Source organism: Catharus ustulatus, chromosome 1 (genome assembly GCF_009819885.2).
Source record: "Catharus ustulatus isolate bCatUst1 chromosome 1, bCatUst1.pri.v2, whole genome shotgun sequence".
NCBI classification, from domain to species: Eukaryota; Metazoa; Chordata; class Aves; order Passeriformes; family Turdidae; genus Catharus; species Catharus ustulatus.
This window is the reverse complement of record NC_046221.1, coordinates 56,434,891-56,455,241: the sequence shown is the minus strand read 5'-3', so window position 1 is coordinate 56,455,241 and position 20,351 is coordinate 56,434,891. Positions and strand designations below refer to the sequence as shown.

The 20,351-nt window shown below is 41.8% G+C and overlaps 1 protein-coding gene across 3 annotated transcripts in view; it reads right to left on the bottom strand.

Moving 5' to 3' along the window:
* The window catches only part of GLI3 (GLI family zinc finger 3), a 213,420-nt gene that overhangs the window by 15,671 nt on the left and 177,398 nt on the right, over positions 1–20,351 (bottom strand). The gene's annotated exons all lie outside the window — the stretch shown is intronic.

Here is a 20,351-nt window from a genome sequence, read left to right as displayed (position 1 = left end):
TGGTACCAAAAGAGTAAGATCATCTGCACTTCCAAGTGACCACAGGGTTTAAATTACAGATTCTACTGGAAGCCCACTAAGGCCCAATAATGTTTTTCTACTGAGATCAACAGGCTTTGGATCAGGCCTCAGGGAAACAAGGCGATAAATGGATCCTGGATAATCTCATGCAGAACTCCACTTGTGTGATTCATATTGGGTACTGCTTTTGCAGAGCAGGGAAGCATTACTTAAGTGCTGCTCAACATAAACAATGTTTACAAAATTAGGCCTTCAGAAACATGTCCTCCAACCTGAAAAATCAACAGAACTGCTAAACCAAGTTTCCAACCCAAATTCACTCACTTCCTGTTACTCATATTTTCTTCCACTAAATGTATTTAGTTCAGTAAATGTACAGATCGTGGTATACACTGTGAACATTAACTCTGAGTAGTGAAGCATACATCAAGCCAGTTTTTGCCATTGCCAAGTCTGGCTCTGTCTGAATGTGTGTGGGAGTGACAGTGGCCCCAGTCCTACTGACTCGCAGGCACATCTTTCTGTGGTCAGTGTCATCCATGTGAGTGTATCCAGAAGCAGGACAGGGCTGTGTGCCTTTCCACAAAATCAGCTTGCTCTGTTTCTTTCACTAAGATCTACTTCAGAAAAGCATTTAAAAATGGATTTAATTCTCTCTGAGTAGAAACAGGCAGGTGAAGCAGGGCCAGCATCAAAATTGGTTTGGATTTTTTTAAAGGTTTAATTGTTTGAATTTTTTTGCACAGCTTTAGAAAATAAAAGAAAATAAAACTACACCTGGACTTCCAGAATCTTTTTTTCCAAGATACCCAACTCATCCTCCCAGACTGCCTTGGAGAAATCATTCCACACTGCCGTACTTCTGTCATTGTGCCACTAGATGGCTGCATTACTCAGCGAATTACATTATTCCCACTAAGGTACCATCAAAAAAATCTTTCCAGGTTTTATTCGATCACAGCACAGGGATGAAATCTGTATCTGTTCCATAATGGACCCACAAAAAATGCCAGCCGTACAGAAACTCATAGCTCATACTGGAACCCAAATAAAATATCCCAATCTTTTCTGAAGTCTTGACATCAGTCAGAAAGCCACATAAAATCGCGTATGTTCAAAATTATGCACCATAGCCATGGAAAACAGACATCCATTGCCTGCAAAAGATGACACTTTATTGCCATTTCTTAAAAGTTGTTGGGGGCACAGGATGCATGAACAGAGCAGAGGTGCTGGGCAACACACAACTTGTGATCTGCCAGAGTTAATGTTCCTTGTCCAGATCTAATACATAATACACACACCTGTGAAAGAAGCATACACATGTCCTGTGCTATGAAATGCCATCAAAAGAGTTCAGTGAGGGTAATGTGTGCTCTTTCTTGAAGGAGAAAGAAGTAACAGGACAAAATTAAATGCATTCAAGTAATTAATGGCCAAATCTCTCCGTAATCACCATAGACCGTGTGTTATGTGGTTAAGCCTGCACAGCCACGAGGGGGATGAAACTTGAGTGTGTGACACAGGGCTTTCCATTTGACACAAAAACCTCAAGGCTGGATCAATCACTTCACCACAGCACCTCCCTTTACCTCCTGCTGTGTGGACACTCAGGCACTGAGGGCTCTTTCAGAGAAAATCTCCATAGGACAGTTTTTTTCTCTTTGTCCCTGCAAATCAGCTTGCTCCCTGCGTTCCAGACCTCTAGCCTTTAACAGCGTGGGACTCCTCTAAAACTGACCTTTCTCATGGGCCTAAAAGTCCTTTCCTCATTCCCTCCCCAGCCCATGCTCACTACAGCAGCTGACAGAGCTTGCCAAGAGTGGTGAAGAGCATTTGCCTCTCTCCATCACTGGCTCACCTGTCAAATATCTTGTGATCACCCTCTGGTCTCTCACAACTGCGACCCTCCACACACATTTGCCATGCTCTCTTATTTGATCAATCCTTCCTATACTCTCTGATCTCCCTACAATCAAACCCCTCTTTGTGCTGTTTTCCTTCATTGCTCTGATGCTCCAAGTGGCCCCTGAGAGCTTACCTGCAAATCCATCTCATTCTCATTCAATCCCTCTGAGGATCCTCACCTTTAGGGGAAGCCTGGAACAAATGAGCCTGCGATCTGCTAATCTGGGTAATTTATTTGGTTCACAGGTGAGCTGCTTAATTGCTTTTTGTAGAGGGGTGATAATTTAGGAGACCTACAAACATGTCCAAATACTGAAAGGCTGGTCTGGAGGAAGACACTTGCTAGACACAAAATCAGCACCAGCAATGCTCTCAGGGAAGGAGATTCACAGTACAGTAATTTCACGACTATAAGGCGCACCCTTTTGACTAAAATTTTGCCCCGAACCTGGAAGTGCGCCTTATAGTCTGGTATGCCTTATCTGATGGACAAAGTGGCAAAATTTGCCAACGCGGAAGTGCAAGCCGCAAGGGGGAGTGGCCCCGCAGCAGGGCTGAGCTGTGAGGGGGGAACGGCAGCAGGGCTCTGCCGGGCTGTGAGGAGAGAGTGCCCCCGCGGAGCTGTGCCTGGCTGCAAGGGGGAGTGCCCCCGTAGGGCTGTGCCTGGCTGTGAGGGGAGAGGTGTCCCGAGGGGCTGTGCCTGGCTGTGAGGGAGAGTGCCCCCATGGGGCTGTGCCTGGCTGTGAGTGGGGAATGGCCCTGCAGCAGCGTCAGGATGTGAGGGGAGAGGGGCTCTGCGGGGTGGGCCCACCGGCATCAGAGCGGCCACCGCGCAGTGGGGGAAAGCCACCAGAATTGGGGCAGTGGCAGCGCGGGGTGAGCCTGCCAGCATCGGGGCACCCGGAGTGCCAGGGAACTCCTGGAGCAGCAGGGCCCCGGGGACGCTGCACGGAGCGGCGGCGGGCATGCCCTGGCCCCGGGGACGCTGCACGAAGTGGCGGATACAGGCGGGTCCAGGGACCCATGGCTGCCAGGTTGGGGCGGGGCCTCGGCCAGCAACCGCGCAGGGGGAGCTGGGGGCGGAGCCTCGCTGGGGAAAAAAAAAAAAAAAAAGTGTGCCTTATAGTCCGGTGCGCCTTATCTGATCTACAAAGTTGCAAAATTTAATGACTCCCGGGGGGTACGCTTTATAGTCCAGTGCGCCTTATGGTCGTGAAATTACTGTATTTGTCATCCTGAGATTCAAACACCCTCACTTGCTTCAGGTATGGTGAGAAAACCCATCAGTCATCTGCTGTGGACATATAGGCAGAAATACACAAATGCAAATCACTAACTAAATCTATACCGGGATTTTTTACCATTATCACTTGGCAGAATGTGCAATTTTTGCGACATGTTTAAAGTGGAGGGAAGTCTCACTGTACAAACAACACCATTTAGAAAAGTTCAGAAGTTTGTGAACTCTGGCATTCAGGTTCTTTGACTCAGATAATTACCTTTGGATTTTACACGGTGTTTTTGGCTCCCTGGTCTCTATTATGAGAGGATATGAACAGTTTTGAGCTTGTAAAACAAAGAATAGTCAGGAATAAGAGTATTATGCAAAGCAGAAGCTTTGGTACAGTACAATAAGGATTTATAGGGTTTCAATTTATAATCTGTTTGTAACCTTATTACACCCATGAAATGTCACATTCCAGGGACTAGATCAGAAGGATTTTTTTTTTCCCGGTGAAATTGAATTTTGATGCAGTTTCAGGGTGTGAAAAGGCTTTCCTTTTAATTTTGTAGGCCCAAACCTGCAAGTTTTACTTATGTCTGTAATCCTTATTACAGTAAATAGGCGCATGAAAGCCAATGATATTACTCCCTAGTGTCAGGTTTGCTAGCATAAGGCTCTGAAGCACCAGCTCTGTATTATTAAGTATTTCTGACCTGAAAAAGAAGTCCCCATTAAAAGCTGGAATTCTACAAGCTATCTCCCATTGCACACAGCTCCAAAAAGCTGCTAAACAAGGGTCATTTGCAGAATACCAGTCACTTTCATGCTACTTCAATGCTTATTAGCAAACCTCTGTTTGTCCTGCCTCATTTTTCTTTAAAAAAATGTCGTTATTATCATCCAGTTCCAAAACACCTAAAACAAACAGAGGGAGCTGACCTAAATACTGATTTTGGTCTCAGAATGACCTGCCTTTGAAGGAGGAATCTCTGAGATGGTTTTCAGTTCCAGAGCATAAACCCCCACCAGATAAATTGAAATCAAGGCTGAAGTTCACCTGTCATCTCTACTGGGCTATCTCAAAATCCAGGGGTAATGGGAAATTCAATCCACAGTATCCTGAAAGCATAAATGCTTGCATGGTAAGAAATACTACTGAAAAGGGAGTGCCTTAAATCATGCATGTTCTCTTATAATCCATGCCAACCGTACCTGTTACTTGATATTGTAGCAGATGAGATGAGGTGACACTGAAGGTAGGATCTGCAATAATCTTAGTGTTCCATTTCCCTCCTCCAAGAGGGTTTTCAGAAGAAAGGAGAATCTGCACACATCCTAGCTGATTGCATCGTACCCATCAGCTATTCAATACATGAACAAAGGCCAAATGTGCTCTGACAGTAGTCAAACAGCAGGAGGAAAAGCCTCTCCGTACCAGTGGAAAAACTTAGGAACATCAGAAAAAGAATGTCACTGCAACTGAGATTGCATCTGAAAGCAAAGTGGCAAGAGCAGAATACTCTAGGAGAATCTCACATTTCTGTTTTCTAGGTTAGAATGCTGCCCTAGAGTCTAGGAGAAAACTGGGAAAAGACCATCCTGTATTGGTATAATGTGGTAAGTTAGTGGCAAAGACATATCACCACTGCCAAAATTAGGTTAATTTCAGTTATACAATGACAATTTCAGATTTTTATCTTCTCACAGTTATTTCCCTGTATTTAAAAAAATTAAAAAGAGGTGCTAAATAACTTCTCACTAGATCTCACCACTGACATTATGCAGAGGCAGAATTTAAACCATCTTCTAGCACAAATCTCCCATTGTACTGTACTGTTACAAAAAGTCCCTCAAACCAGCAGAGCTGCTGCATTTGATGCATAGGGGACAAAGTGCTAAAGGTGAAGAGGCATCGCAGTAGAATGGCTGCTAAACACAGCTCCACACAGTGTGGAGCCCACAGAGGGGACATGTGCAGAGGCTGTGTCTGGCAGTACCAGACGGGATACCTCTGAATCTGGCTTGGAAGGGGATTAGCTATCCCTGACCTGCAAGTCCTGCAGGGAACACTTTTATTTCTGTGTTTTGTATAGGGATTGTAGATTTGTCCTTAAGCCCACATACAGTTAGAAACAGGTTCTTGGTCATCAGGCCCCTCCTCTTGCTATGGCAAGTCCCACTGCACATAATCCTGATCATGAACAGAGCTTCAGCTTCTAAGTACCTTGGTGATCAGCTCCTTCTGCTCCCAGTGGAACGCGCTTCTAGGAACTCACTTTTCTGCTGGTTAGCAACTAAATTCTAGCTTTGATTTATTCACAGCCAATTTATATTCATTTGTTCTCATGCCAACACTATCCTTCAGCTTAAACAGCTTTGCTTCCCTGCAGAATGTTTAGTTCTCTCCCTTCCCCACCCTAACTAACTGGCAGACAGCACTCTCCTCTCTGTCTTCATTCACTGGATTACATAAATTAGTTCCTTCTCATCTTCTCTTCAATGACCAAGTCCTCATTCCCCCCTTAACCTGCTTTGGCTTGAGGCAGGGAAGTCTGAGTCCCATTTGCCATTTTGTTCCCAGATTCCCCATTGACACTTTGAGGACCGTATTAATCCATCAGTGGCTCTCTCAGCCTCTTTACCTGCTTTAGTACAACTTCTTGACCAGAATAGTGTGAAGTACACCAGAACTCACCAGACTTGGTGTAACATAACTTAAACTTCCCTGTCGCCACTTAGGTGTAAGTATAGATATCACAATCACTTTAGACTTGAGACTATTACGAAAGCCTCTGAGTACCTTGTAGCTTGTGAATGTACCTCTCCTAACAGCACACCTCAGAAAAGAGTATCTTCTACTATGGCCACAGTTGAGGCAGAGACTTAAGGCCCAGGAAATCTAAAGGCCACATTCACAGGAGTATTTAGATTTCTCACTCCCACTAAAAGTAGTCACTTGTTCACGAGTGGTGTGCATACTTCTGAGGTTCTTGACCTACACAGCTTCCTGACATAGCCAAGTGACTGCAAAAAGGCTCGCCTGCTCCCCAGGGATGCAATATACAACTCATCACTGTTCCTTGTTACCATTTTAGGTAGTCAGACAACTGAGAGATAACATCAGACAGGCTTCCCTACCATCTCATTAACATCTTGATAAAGGTTGACTCCATCATCCACAGCAAGATGAACAGACAAAGGCATTGTAAAAAAGTCAGGATATAAAGGAGGTCCTGGTGAGCCAGGAAATCTCCCATGACAATAGAAATCTCATTGTGGAGAGGAGAAAAAATGCATCTCCATGGAGTGAAATCCCCAGCAGACTTCTCGGACACATTCCAATCACTGCAATCGAGTCTCCCTCTAACCTCTGTGATTCTCTGTTAGAACAATGCATGCATTTTAATTTCCTCTTATCTGATGGAAAATAGGTACAGATCCTGTCTGTCCTTTTCTTACCAAAGATTTTGCAGCTACAACCAGGCTAAACAGCCCCAAGAGACCAATGTCTCCTCCCTGCAGCTCAGATTGAGAGTACACTTTTGACCCCATGTCCTTAGGGTGGCATTAGTACTTAAGTAATTTTTAGTTCCTGAGATGGAAGAAGCACTTAAGCTGCTTTAAGCCCTTATGGTGGCATAAACTCATAAGCTGGTTGCAGTTCCCAAAGCCAAGTGGATGCTATAGCTATACATGAAGAAGTCTGCACTTCCACATAGGCACATGCCTGTGGAGAAGCTCAGATAACCATCTCCAATCCTGCTTCCTTTCCCTTGGATGCACTTATTGTTATTCCATTAGAGTTCTTGATGCTGTCTTTCATACTTTATGGAAGATTTAAGAAATGCTGCTGTGACAGATCTCTGCTAACGCTGATTAGCAACATGACAATTCATATAATTTGCTGATCTGGCCCGAAGCAGGTCAGTGCCTCCACATTCTTGACACCTTTACTAAAATGGAATACACACAATTAAGATCATCTGGATCTTAGAAACACTGCACAGCAATTTCCTCAGTGTATAATGAATACACTGTGCACTGTCTGCACTGCACTCCTCATGTCACAGTGTTTGATCTTGTCACTCAATCTCTGTACTTAATTTTCAACATTTTCCACTATTAACAAATGAAGACCCATGCTCACCCTAGATATGGTCATGATTGTAAACCTAAATGAAGACTTGGCATGTCACATTCCATAATCAGATAATTTTGGGTTACGTGTGAGAGGAGTGTGGCTTTTTTAACAGCTGTAGTGGTTTAACACTAGCCAACAACTACCTACCAGCTTCATTCCCACCATCCCCTGCCAGCAGGATGGGGTGAATTGGAAAAAGGTAAAATCCATAAGTTAAGAGTAGTTTAAAATCCAAAATAAAAATTATAATAGCCCTAATAATGACAATGGTGAAAAGGAAGATAAGAGCAGGGATGTGAATAATAGCCAAGAGAAACAAGCGAAGCACAATGCCCTTGGTCACCACCTGCTCACTGATGGCCAGCACGCCCCTGAGCAGCAATTGGTCATCCCAGCCAACTTCCCTGGTTTATATCCTAGGCATAATGTTCTGTGGTATGGAATATCCCTTTGGTCAGTCTGGATCAGCTGTTCCCAGCTGTGTACCCTCTCAGATTCTTGTGCACCTGCTCCCTGGCAGAGTATGGGAAACTGAAAAGTCTTTCACTTAGGGTAGGCACTGCTCAGCAACAACTAAAACATCTGTATGTTATCAACCTTATTCTCATACTGAATCCAAAATATGGAATGTACCAGCTACTAGGAAGAAAATTAACTCTATCCCAGCCAAAACCAAGATACAAGCATGCAAAATTATATATATACTGCAAATATTTGTAACTCCAGTGTGACTAAAATGTTTTAGAACATTTTTAGAAAGGTTTTAGAAATGTCCTAAAACTCATTAGAAAAAAAAAAATTCTCATACTCATTAAGAAAAAAATTACTACATAAAGAAAGTTTTGGTTAAAAAATGGTTATTTCAGAAAGGAGTGGAGCATGCGGAAAATGGGAAATGTAACTTACCTATTTTGCAAACTTATCATTTGGACTCTGTGTTCATGACTGTTAATACTCAATTATAAGAATAAAAAGAGACTCCAGTCAGCACTCCAGCCAAATTAATGCTTGAAGCTCATTTATTACTGTGCTGTTCTGGATACCCATTTCTGTCCCTTGAGAACTGGCAACAGCAGTCAATGAAGAAAGGGAGGAATCAAAATTAGAAGCCAAAGTCAACTGAAAATTATGATGGTTTATAACTAGAGATAACCCATGTACATATAAGGATGGGATGACAGGTACAGGAGAAGGGCAGCATGGAAACCAAAGGCTGGAAGAGAGGATGGAAACAGTAAAAACGGAGGGCTTCAGTGTCTGAGGGAGCATTCCCAAATCAATGGTAGACTGAAAGCAACCTCAGAGATGTTGCAACAAACAACTGGGGTCAACAGCTTTCTAGAACCAGCACAGCTGCCACTGGGAGAAGACTCAGTCATATGTAAAAATTTAGTAAAGATCTGGAGTTCAGTGCAAGACAGGGACAGAGACTGTCACTGTTTTTCGTGGAACGTACAAGTTCAGAAGCAAGGAATGCACAAAGGCCAAGAGCAATCAAACTAATGATAGCCAATGAACTTCTGCATTTTGTGGACTTTACTGTATGCCTGAGCAGGAATCATCTTTTTTCCTCAAATGCTGTTTAAGTAAGCCATGGTGAATCAAATGACTTTTTACGTATGGGATTGGATAAGTCTTGTTCTCTAAATGTGAAATAGTATTACTAATAAACAGGATAATGCTAATTCAAAGGACACAGCTCACCAGGACTGTTTGCTTTTCACTTCCTTCTTTCAGCTAAAAATATAGGTCTGATTTTTTTTTTAAATCTTTCTGCCCTAACAACAGCAATAAAATTTCTGAATCCCCCATGCTGAACAAAAAAAAAGATATTTTCTCTCTGCTTCTCCTTTTGTTCTCTAGCAGTAAATCCTGTAGTAGTCTTCGTTGCCTATCAATAGGTTAAACATATCCAACTTGTATGTTTAAATGCTAAAGACAGAGAAGTCCCCATGGATACGTCAATCATTGGCTCTTGTACAAAGAAAATACTGTATTTTGCTCAGAAGAGCTTTCTGTGGCAATTTAAACACAGTGAGACAGACACAATATCCTGGAGAGAGGAAAACCTGCCTTATTACATTCCTGACCCAAGAGAAAGGATCTGCCCTTAGGATATAAAGAGAATCAGTGGGGGGAAAGAAAGAGAAAAGTTATCTAATCCTAAAAATAAAGACAGTGGTTCATAATACAGCATGACCTTCTTTTAATCTCTGATATAGCAGTTATTCAGTATGGATGTGATAGAATACCAACAGGGCAAACACAGCTTTTTCGTCAGGCTGGGAACCAACTCACTCAGCCTGTATCTGTTTCCAGGTTTTGGACAGCTTTTTGGTAGACTCTGGTATATTCTGTGGAGTGAATGGAACTTACGGGATATTGCAGGGATTCTTTCCCAATAAGATCACATCTTGTTCTTGTTTCATTTAATATCCATATATTCATGTATGCAGTACAGTTAAGTCTGTTAGCAGCAAAATGCACTCCATCAAGGGCAATGTTTTACAGCTCTCCCTTGATTTCCTGTGTCAGAGCATGCAGCTATAAAGCAATGGCCAGAAATTGCATCTTTATTTGCTAAACCTGAAAATCTAATAAATGAGATTCTGCAAGGACATCACATAAATGTTGTGGACATTAATCATTCCAGTTTTACAGTGGTAGGAAAGGTGTTTTGACTCTCAGGTTTGTTTCTTCTCTGATGTTCTCTTCCATAGCTCTGTCAAAAATAAAGTGCCTCGTTTTTCTTGGAACTTGCATTCTTGTATTACTAGCTGGGACACTAATAGGTGAAGCTAGTACAGGAATTCCAGCTTTCTTACTCTTTTTTTTTTCCCCCCCAGCTATAGAGAAGTAATTTTTCAATGCATGCTGTCAGGATAACTGGGATTTACCATCACCTCCAGCAATGATGCTTTGTAAAACATTTGCCTTTGCTCAAGCAAGGTATCACAGCTTCCCAATTTTAGCAATGTTATTTAAAAAAAAAAAAAAAAGCTCAACTTCTTCTCTCTTCAACCACCTGCCCAATCTGTGACCTGCCCCAGGACAGGCTAATTGGATTTTTGTGACGAGGCTGCAGAAGGAACTGATATTGAAAACCACAAGCCAAATGCTCAAGTAAATTGTTCTCAAACAGGGATGTTTTGGTTAAATCTCTGCTCTCCAAGGTGGAGCCCTGTTTTCCTGAGAACTGCTGAAGTAGGGAAAGATGCAAAAGGGTTAGATGAGAATGACAAATTCTTAGGGCACTGGAATGAAGGAGCCTGTAGGGCACAAGTGCCCCTACAGTGCTCTTGGAAAAGTACAAGGGGCCAACCACAAGCTGAGCACTGTGGTGTTTCTCCCAACACCTTCTCCTACCTTCCTGCTGTCTGCAGTGCTTCCCAGCTCTCCTGGCTGCCCTCCCTCCTGGCTGCCTCTGCCACAGTGCTCCCTGCACAACTCCTGCAGGTTGTGTTTCACGCTCCACATCACTGCGTGGGTGCTGGCAAACTGTCCTCCAACTTCTACTTGCTTCAGGATCATTCTTGATGTAGACTGTGTTTGAACACACAGGCTGAGAGCTGCTCTGAGCACCCGAACTGCTGTGCTAACTGCACAAAAGCCTGTGCAGTAATGGCTTCCCTTTTTAAAAGGTAACATCACAGGTAGAACACCATTATAACGTTCAACTTCACCAAGACTTCAGCAATGCACAGAATTAACTTTTACAAAAATTAGCTTTTATATATATGTGTGTGTGTGTTTGACTCACTTTTACTTTGTTTTTTTAGTGCTCTTCACGTTTAGGTCCCCCAATTATACCCACATTTCACCTGTCTTCTGTGTAAAGGTCCTATGAGAAAGAAAAATATAGGGTAATTTGGTACCTGCAGCATAACAAGAGCCCCAAGGAGAAAAGCAGAGGGAGGAAAAGACAGGTGAAATGTGTGACAGTTATAGAGAATTCAAACTTGGCTTGAAGGACCAGGGCTGGAAGAAGAAAGTTGACAAAGGCCATCTGCTGAAGGGTTTAAGACCGACTGCTGACTACATGATTAAACTGTGATGTTGATCTTTACAGTGCAGTAGCAAATGAAGGTGGTCTTCTCCCAAATCCTATACCCTAGCCCTGCACTGATGATCTTCAGCCTGTTCTGCCTGCTTTCCTCTCATTCTTCTCCATCACACATGCATCCAAACTCTCCCCACAGACTTTCTGAGAGGTGGTTACATGCAAGAATTCTACAGCTTGGGCTGCAGGAAGGACTCCTGCCTTCAGGAAACAGCTTTTCAGCATGATTGCAAAGAGGTGCAGTGCCTGTTCAAGTCATAAGCTCACAAGAGAGGAAATTCACATTGTAAAGAGCTCCACATTCCCCTCAAATCCATTAAACATTCCTCTCTCAAATAAGCCAAACTGGTAGTGCACAAACAAGGCAGAGGTTTTCCTACAGTTGGATGGTGAAGAAGGTAAAGACTGGCCAAACATCTGCTCTTCCTTCACTAGTTCTAAGACTGCGAGTGAATGATGCCTAGAAAATGTATTGTCTGATACCTTCTAGGAGTGGTTGAATATGGAAGGAGAGAAAACCACCTGAGGCTCAACTTCAAATTTTCTGCTTAATGATCTTTGCATTTAAGGATAAAAATCGATTTTACGTGCAACTGCTGGAGAATTTCCAGGAAAACCATATTAAAAATCTCCCTCACAGGCAGTACCCAAGGCAAGCAATAGCTTACTCTTCTTTACAAATCTGAACTCGTGCACATCTGTGTACAATTTTTAACAAAAACATACAAGACTTACCTTAAAAAACAAAATTTTAAAACTTGAACAGCTCAACACTTAGCACTGCTACAGATGTTAGTATAACACACTTAAAAGCATATATTCTATTTCTGGATTTTTCTCTCTGGCAAAGACAGACCACAGAGGACTCCTGCCAGCACACATGAAAAGGAAGTAATCATAAAGAGGTACTACAATAAGGCATTTCATCTTATTTGCAAATAGAATGAAGAATGAAAATACCATTCCTGCTTTTGACAGAAGCACACACAAGGCAGAACTAAATACCTTGGATGTTTTCCCACATTTCTGCAGAAGACAAAAAACTATAGGCCTCCTTCCTGCCACCATAACTCATCTGACTTCAATGGAAATCAGACCTGCTGTATATATTAAACTTGAAATTAACTATTCTCCCCCCATATTGTTTGGCTTTGATAAATTCCAGCCATTGCTCCTGGCCAAGATGCACAGATCCTGGTTCAGTGAGCTGCTCTGCTGACATGAGTTCTTATGGCAGCCTGGAGCCCATTAAATTCGATTGAGTCCAAACTGAGGTCTCTGCAGGAGTGGGGCTTTAGCAACTCTTATAGTTACTTATTGAGCTGTGGGTTCAAACCATGCTAAAAGTAATAATATTCTCCTTTAATGTAGGGCATGTTCACAAGAAAACAAAATTGGAAGATCTTCCTAATCTTTACATTCCACAGCACAGACCAGGGTAGTGGAGCCAAGAAAGAAAAGCTTAAGAGTAAAGATGCTTAGAGAAAAAAAAAAGTACCCTGCAACAACTGGTGCACCAGATGAATGTATAAAGACAGAGTTATTTTATAAAAATTGTAAGCTGTAATGACAAAAATCTGTTAAAATTTATACTGCCTTTCAGTTCATGTGTTTGAAAATACACTGGAACCAGTTTAGAATCAAGAGGTTCTTTGCATTAAAATGTAACTGTATATTACAGCAGCTTTATACAATTTCATATTAGCAGAGACAAGCTGCTTAATCCCATGAACCAATTTAGAAACCTATGAAATGCTAGAGCAAGAGAAAACAAGCAAAAGTTAAAAAGTACCATTTTAAAAGTACCATTTTGCAATTTCCAAATTCCAGGAGTGGTACAATGGGTCATCTATCTATGCAGAAAGATTAGCAAAATATTTGATCCTTTACAAAAAAGTTAAACCTCTGCCTCTTTTACTGGAAATCCTTTGCTCCTAAAGGGGATAAATAGCAAGGTAAATGTCAGATATTTCAATGGGATCTGCTTTTCAAGGTGCATTAAGCATATGGGCACAAGCACTATAGGACTTGCTAAAAAGCAGGCACCTCCTTTGGTTTAACATTGGACCAGATTTTGTAAAAACATGCACTTTCTTCTACTTTTGGTACTTTATTAATAATTACAGCAAGCTAATACTGACCCACTTAATATGAAAGAAAATATATTCCTCAGCAGGATCTTCCTGTGTAAATCAGTAAATCTTTCTAATTTTTTGTAAAGAGAGGCCTAGTGCTTACCACATGGACACATACAAATTGTTTGTATGATTAAAATACCAATGTTTTGTCTGCAGAAAGAGATTATTGAATAACAGCCTTTTTTTCAATAAATGCACTTAGTGTCTCCTTATACATAGACTATGAAAGCTGTAATTCAGAAATAATGCCTGATCCACGTTTTTCAATGAAAGGCACTAAAAACCTCTACAAAAACTGGTAATATTGTGACTTAAAAACACAGAACACTTATCACAGAAACTACAAAGAAAAATGCTGGCAGTGATGGGCAATGCCAAAATCTTTAGCAATATATGTTTTAATATATTTAATCACAGAGGACATCCTGCTAGAATTAATCCAGCCTCAGTAGCTGACAGCAGCAGCAGTGTGTTAAAGCCACGACATCACAACTGGACTGGAGGAAGTAACTGGGGCTCTTCCTCCCAATACCTCCAAGAAACGTGTTTAACAAGCTTCAGCACATGCTGCAGTTTATTGCTGCTCTAAGACTTCTCTTGGTTTTTTTACCAGACATCCAGTTAGAATTTCCTTTTTGCACCCATACTAGGCTTGCAGTCCTTTACAGTCCTGTGCTGTATCTAAAGATGTATAGAACAAGGGAGTATCACCTAAAACACTTAGAAAAGAGCCAAGGCAAATTTTTTCTGCCCCTGCATTCCACACACTAATTTTAATTGATTTCCAGTGAACTTACAAGGTCTTTTGCTAACTAAAAATCAATCCTAAATAGTCTAGTTTATATCAAAGATTCCTATCTTCTCCTATATACCACTGTGGCACCATCTGACTGGGACAGACTTGTGCTGGCAGTCAACCACAGAAATCTGCAGCAGCAAACCAGAGGGCAGTGCTGTATCTCTGTAACTCTTCCACACCCAAAAACTTTTTAGAACTGCAGCCTGGCGCCTTCAGAATGTCATATAAAACACACTTCTTCGTTCAGGCTTTTTTTACTAACTGTAAGTGTTGGAATCCCCTTGGCAATTAATTTCCTGGCTGGTAATCCCTTGGCTCTGATCCATATGGGGAGAGTGGCTGCACCTGAGGTAGGAGTGCAAGGCACATGCTCTGACTTTGCAAAATGGAGTGGTCTCTCGATTTAAATGACAGTGGCCAACCCTGAAAACTTTTTACTTGCCCTGCATAATGGAGTAAGCTCAGCTCGCTGTTAAACACTCTTTAAAGCTGAGTATAATGTGGCAAATGGTCAAACACTGCAGGCAGGGTTTTCTTGGTTATCTGAGGCAATATTTCACATAATGTAGGCACAATAAAGAAATATAAACACTACCCAATGGTAGTGAGATAGAAGAATTGTACAACATATTGTTCGATAATTAGCACTGATAACAGTTTAAAGGATACAGCCTTCATTTCATTTTAAGAAAACTTACACTAACAACAACAACAACAGAATCACTTCATATCCACAGTGTATTAAGATTCTCTACTCTCAGCTCTTGTACAGAGGTACAGAACTCTTGTGGCAATCCTGCCTGATGCTGGTAACTGGCAAAACACTCTAAAATGAACAGACCAGAGCTACAGGAATGCTTCTTCCTAGCAGCCAGGCCAGGTGGGCTTGATCAGTTCTGATAGACATATGTTGTGAAAGGTATTCAGAAACAAAGGGACAGAGAAGCTTCTATAAGTAACCAAACTCTCTTCTTTCCACTAAGTTTCCTTTAGTTTTGGACAAAAACTTTCACAGGAGAAAGTTGGTACCATGCTCACATGTGCTGTGAAGAGTGAGATACTATCTTTTTAATTAATTCAGCCTAAAGTAATGCAGTTTTAAGTAATGTGCTCCAATCCTAAATTCCTCGAATTAGGAAGCATCAGAGCTAAATAAATACAGGAAAGATACTTGTCCTTCACACTACAGAATCCTAAAATAAAACACTACAACCCTGCCCTCCCACAAACCATACTGGACCTCCCTGGATGCATTCAAGGTGTGTTGCCCTTATCTGGCAGGAATCACTTCTGAGGTAAGGTGCGAACCAGAAGCAAAGGATGGACTTATCTGTATTGTGCTTCTCTCTGAAAATTTAGTGAATGCCTACCCACTGCTGTGCTGCTGCTGTTCTCTCTTTTCATTCTTTCTTGGCACGTGTAGGAGAGGATAAAAGCCTAATGGGTGCGAGTGTCAGCACAATATAAATTGCTGCAAGAAAAAACTTGATGCATGGCTTGGGATCTGAAAGAATAATGTCCACCATTGTTTGTGATTATGGATCACATCACAATCTAATAGCAATTTTTATTTAATCAATAATTTCCATGCTGAACAGACAGCCCTGTTACAGAGAATCGACAAGCAAGTACTGATAGCGACAAGGCTTGTTATTAATCTTTACCCTGCCAACATTTCAACCAAACTACTGTAAAAAAGCACCACCAAGATGGATTTAGAAGTAGGTCTTTGGTTTGGTTTTTTTTTTTTCTGTCTCTTTTTTTTTTCTGTTTCTCTCTCTCTCTCTCTTTCTTTATCCCTTTCTTCCTTTTGCTTTTCTTTTCTTTTTAGCTACACAGTCCCATTAACCTTCTCCCTTTCAAGGTATGTAATGTTTAATACACTTTATATTCGAAGTTTATTTAAGAAACCTGGAGCTTGAATTGCACAAAAAGGCAATTCATATTAAGCAATTTCACAAATCAGTGGGACCTAGCCCAGTGCTGAGTGTTAGCCATTATAGGCTAATAAATCATACTTTCTCTTTGAGATGTCAATCGCCAAAGTGCTTTGTAAAAATGTTGGCATCTGTAATTCAGCGAAGCCTTTTCATCTTGAAATAAGATGCTCCAGACTGATAACAAGAATAATCCTCTCTTGATCAAAAAAAAAATCTGCATTTTACCAATTAAAGCTGCTGCCAGAAGCCAAACGGAGCAGCACTGAGACTCCACTGTAGTTTATCTCTGCTAAACACAAGGAGGGATACAGTTGGAGCTTTGTTTCATTTTCAGCTTGACTACTTTATCTCACGGAGAACTGCAGCATCTCAGCCCTGCAATGCACATAAGAATGGTATATGCAGACCTCATACCTACAGTGCAAGCCACCAGAGGACCACTCCTGACAAAACAACCACCCATTCATTTTATAGATTAGGTACTCAACATCTTGAAGAAAAGTCACGCTCACACTAAAGTTTACGCACAGGAAAATACTAGACTTGTTTCCCCATGATAAAAAGCTCATCTGCTTTTCATTTTTCTTTTTCTTTCTATTATGAGGTTACACAAACAATAGAGACTGCAAAAATGAATTCATGTAGCCCAGCCTTTTTAAAACTAAACGTAGAAACTTCACTCATGCCTGTATTTAAGTTGCCTGCATCTGCCACTTCTGTCTCAGAAAAAGCACTTCCACATGCAGCTGAGCCAGCGCTCACAGATTTGTATTCTTCCCAGGACTGGTTTACTATGGGTAAATTTTTTGGTAGAATATGAGTGACAAAAGCAGTGCAGAGACATACCACACCAAACACATCAAGGTAGATCTCCCACTGGTTTGCCCTAATAACACAGGCTATGTAACATCAAATCACTTAACAGAAGAAAGACATGAAAAAGTTGAACAGAAAGAACAGCTCTGTCCAGGTGAATTTGCTTTGTCCTGGCCCATTGGTCAGGACTGAAAGGTACCTGAAGGCCATGCATAAGCCCAGCCCTCCCTGCAGCTCTGAGGCAGCAAAATTAAGGCAGGGAGGGACTTCCCTTTTCTCTCTTCTCCATGATGTACCAAGAGTCAGGGGGCGAAGAGTCAACTCTGTTTGCTGCTTTGCTCTTGCCTATGTGTTTGTCAGTCAGCATGAGCTCCTCTGGGACTTGGCTGGCAGCTTCTTATTCTACATTTCTCCACAAAACTGGAAGTCACCAATAAAATATCAGTAATTTGGAAAAGTTCACCAGCTGAACTCTCAGGCAAACACTTTAATTAAGTATGTATGTCCCTTTCCACCCAAGTGCCCACTCACTATGGGTAGAGTTAGACTAACTTCCCAGGGCACAGGGGGAGCACTGTTCATCCCTACCTACAACAGTGAAAAAGAAGTGTTATTTAAAGGACATGTCATAGTTCAGCAACCTCTTTCAGGGATACCAATTGAAAGACAATGACTTTGGCAACTCCTATGAACAGAAGCCACAGCAGCAGCAGACTAACAACAAGTTTTCTTAATGCTGTGAAAGAAATGCTAATTACAGAGGAATTAAAATTAAAAAATGATTACATTTCTCTCTCTAAATCCCCTCTTAATACTTCACAGATTAGGGTGGATTTATTTTGTTGTAAACCTTTCTCTATCAAAAAAGAAATCCCCATGTTATTTTTTCCCCTTCTTCTCTGTGATTCATCAAAAGCCAGACTCTAGGCAGGGAGACTGCTGATGCACTTGTGTAGTGGAGGACCTGAGCCAAAGCACAGCTGGCCTTTGGGTCAAGCCCACAGTGAATAAGATCTCTTCACAAGGCAGCACTAATGACTTTTAACACTGCTGGGAGGCAAAGGGCATCACGGTGACTGACTCAGAACAAGGATGTGCTGAGAAGCACAAGCAGGGGCCATGCCAGAGCCTGGGGGCTACCGAGGCTCCAGAAAACAGCAGTGAGGTCCATCTGTGGTTACTTAACCTTAAAACCCAACAGCACTTACATGGACACCTCTGATGGGGGTTAAAGACTTGTTTAATTTAAACAAGACTGTGTTAGGTACCCAGGCAGAAACCAAGAGAGAATGAACATGCTCTCAAGAGCACAGATCTGCTTACCAGATTTGCTGTATCATCTAATAAATTGCTGGCCAGTAAATAATCAAACAATTGTGGCACAGTTCAAAAGGATGGGCTCAGCAGTTTATAATCCAGCACAGTAAGGTGGTGTCTTAATTAGAAATTGGCCTTTAAACAGTTAACAAGGAAGAGACTTCAAAATCTAAAAATATCTGTACAGATGTCTCTTATGATTATTTGCTATAACCTCTTCTTCCTTTCCTTTGTACCCTCACAGCTACAAAGATCAAATATATTGAGGGGATGGACAAACTGAATAAAAAAAGCCTTCCCATGGCACTTGCTTGCCACTGAAACAACTCCCTGCCTTCTCCAAGTTGCCCCAACTTTTAGCTCAAGCCTTGGGCTTGTCTCACTTGAAGAACTGATTTCTTTTGTCCACAGCATTCCTTCTTGAAGTATGAGCTAGGGTCCAGGCCCCAGTGAGTAGAAAATAAAACAAGATGAAACCAAATAAAACCACCAACAAAACCCTCTTTGCTGTTGTACATAAAACATTCTCCTTTTGTCAGGAAAAAATGATTACTATCATGGATTTCATGTTCTTATCTAGTCCTTACTCTTTTCAATTTAAAGGAAACACTCCTGAACCTTTCAGGGCAGCAGCTGTCACTGCCATGCACAATGAGCTGAATGGGCTGAGGCTGCTCTGTGTTACTGTGCTAGAGCCAAATAAAACTATAATGAAAATGCACCGAAAATGCCTCTGAAAAAAAATTAAGTAAATAACTCAACACATTTTGAGAAGCATGCATACTGGGATGTGTAATTACACCCCTTTGGGATTGTAAGGGACGTGCTTCACAAAGCTGGGACTTCACCTGCCCCATGACCAGTTTGCAAGCACACCTCCAGGACCCAGAGAAAATAAACTAGTAATACATGAAGAATAATCTGTTTGTTGGGCCAGATGTGTGCAATTACCTCCATTTAGGTGCAGATGTCTACTCACACAGCTGCATCCAGCACCTGCTTGGGTTTGGCAGTTTTGGGGCCCTTTGCTTACAGGGCAGTTTCTGCTCTTGCAAGGGTGGGCAATATGCAACTCTCAGCATCACTTACAGGTCTGCTGCACAGTAGCTGATACTCAGGGAAACTGCTTACCTGCCTACTGCAGTTGGATTTTTGTTTAGAGAAGAGTGGTGAAGGTCTACAACTCTCCTACAGGAGAGAAGCTGAGGAAGAAGACACACGCTAAAGTGAGCACAATACCAGAGAAAGGGAGACTTTCAATTCTATTGACTTTGAGTGTCCATATTTTTGAGCATCCAAAATCACCCACTGTAAAGAGAGCTAATCCTTCAGAGTAGTGTGTTCCCCATCTCCTGATGTTCTCAAGTGTTTTGTGGTGCATAGGATTGATTAAGGCACCTCACAGCTGCTGTAAAACCTAAGCATCCTGTGCCTTGGATGTGGGCACAGTTTGGGATTTATGTAGGTCTCCATGGATTGCTGGCCAAATTCTGTTGGTCAGAGTTGAACCCACTGTTTTCTGTAGGAACAGAGAGCAAGGACATTAAGAATCTCCAGTCTCGGAAATGCATGTAATGGTTCTTTTGGGAACCCTGGGTGCACTGTGATGCCTTGGAAACATGTGGGTATCTGAAAAACACAAGAAGCTGCCCTCTGGTGCAAGAACGGAATGATGTGGAGCAGTGCAATCCCCAGGGACTGCTGAGGGAGTGCTCCAGTCACCAAGGCTTTGCAAATAGGCAGGAAGACCTCAGCAAATGGAATCCTGAATGTAAGCCATTGCTCATAGTTTAGGGCTTTTTGATCTCATCTAATCAAATGTAACAAGAATGAAAGAATTTTATTGCTGTTCAGGAGAAAACACTAACAAAAAATAGCTCTACAGTTCTTCAAGCATATTTTTGAATAAAAAATAATTATCATCAAGGCTACGCAGCAAGGGGGATGAGGAATAGGCAGCACTGCATTTTTCTGATTGCCATTGTA